Below are 1,923 nucleotides of genomic sequence, written 5' to 3'. Positions count from 1 at the left end.
TGAAGAAATAGAAAATCTGAACAGACATACAACTAGGAGGAGATTGAATTAGGAATCAAAAACCTCCCAAAAAAGAAAAGCCCAGGACCAGATGGCTTCACTGGAGAATTCCATCAAATATTTAAAGAACTAACACCAATCCTCCTCAAACTCTTTCAGAAAGTTGAAGAGGAGGGAACACTCCCAAACTCATTCTATGAGGCCAGCATTACCTTCATATTAGAGCCAAACAAAGACACTACAAGAAAAGAAAACTGTAGACCAATATCCCTGATGAATACTGATGCAAAAATCCTCAACAAAATACTAGCAGACAGAATTCAATAGCACATTAAAAAGATTATGTACCATGACCAAGTAAAATTTATTCCTGGGATGCAAGGGTGATCCAACATTCAAAAATCAATAAATACACCACATTAACAGAATGAAGGACAAAAACCACGTGACCATCTCAATTGACGAAGAAGCTTTCAAAAAAATTTTATGATGAAAACATTCAACAAACTGGAAACAGAAGGAAACTACCTCAACATAACAAAGGCCATATATGACAAGCCTATAGCTAACATTATACTCAATGGTGAAAGACTGAAAACTTTTCCTCTAACATCAGGAACAAGACAAGAATGCCCACTCTCACCACTTCCATTCAACATAGTACTGGAAGTTCTATCCAGAGCAATTAGGTAAGAAAAAGAAATTAAATGGGTCCAAATTGGAAAGGAAGAAGTAAAATTATTTTTGTTCAGAGATGACATGATCTTGTATGTAGAAAACCCTAAAGATTCCACACACACAAAAGTGTTAGAATAAACAAATTCAGCAAAGTTGAAGGATACAAAATCAACACATGAAAATCAGTTGCATTTCTACCCACTAACAAAGAACAATCCAAAAAAGACTTGTACAATGAAAACTACAAAACATTGCTGAAAGAAATTAAAGAAGATGGAAATACATCCTGTGTTAATGGATTGGAAGACTTAATATTGTTAAGATGTCATTACTACCCAAAGTGATCTACAAATTCAGTGCAATCTCTATCAAAATCCCAATGACTTTTTAGCATAAATTAAAAAAAAATTCATCCTATAATTTACATGGAACCTCAAAGGACCCTGAATTGCAAGAAAAAACAAACTTGAAAAAGAAGAATAAAGTTGGAAGTCCCATACTTCCCAATTTCAATGCATGTACAAAGATATAGTAATCAAAATAGTGTGGTACTATAGACACAGACCAATGGAATAGAGAACCCAGAAATAAAACCTCACATATATGATCATACAATTTTCAACAAGGGTGCCAAGACTACTCAATGGGGAAAGAACAATTCTTGAGCAAGTGGTGCTGGGAAAACTGGATATCCACATGCAGAAGAATAAAATTGGACCCTTACTTTACAGCATATACAAAAATTAATTCAAAATGGATTAAGACCTAAACATAAGACCCAAAACTATAAAACTCCTTGAAGAAAACATAGAGGAAATGCTTCATGGATTTTGCAATAAATTCTTGGATATGATGCCAAAAATTCTTGGATATACAGGCAGCAAAAGCAAAAACAGACAAATGAGATATCACTTCACAATCATGAAGAAAATAGAAACTCACCCATTAGAAAAAAAAAGAGAAAAAAAAGAAAAACCCAGAAAATAACAAATATTGACGAGGATGTAGAGAAATTGTAACCTTTATGCACTACTGTTGATGGGAATGTAAAATGGTGCAAAAGCTGTGGAAAACAGTATGGCAGCGCCTCAAATTTTATATAAAAATACCATATGGGAAGGGATAAATTAACAGGTTGGGATTAACATATACACACTACTATATATAAAGTAAATAATCAACAAGGACCTACTGTATAGCACAGGGAACTCTATTCAATATTCTGTAATAAACTATATGGGAAAA

The sequence above is a fragment of the Neophocaena asiaeorientalis genome, unplaced genomic scaffold, assembly GCF_003031525.2.
Source record: "Neophocaena asiaeorientalis asiaeorientalis breed wild unplaced genomic scaffold, Neophocaena_asiaeorientalis_V1.1 scaffold346, whole genome shotgun sequence".
Taxonomy (NCBI): domain Eukaryota; kingdom Metazoa; phylum Chordata; class Mammalia; order Artiodactyla; family Phocoenidae; genus Neophocaena; species Neophocaena asiaeorientalis.
The sequence above is the reverse complement of the archived record's forward strand: the minus strand, read 5'-3'. Positions refer to the sequence as shown.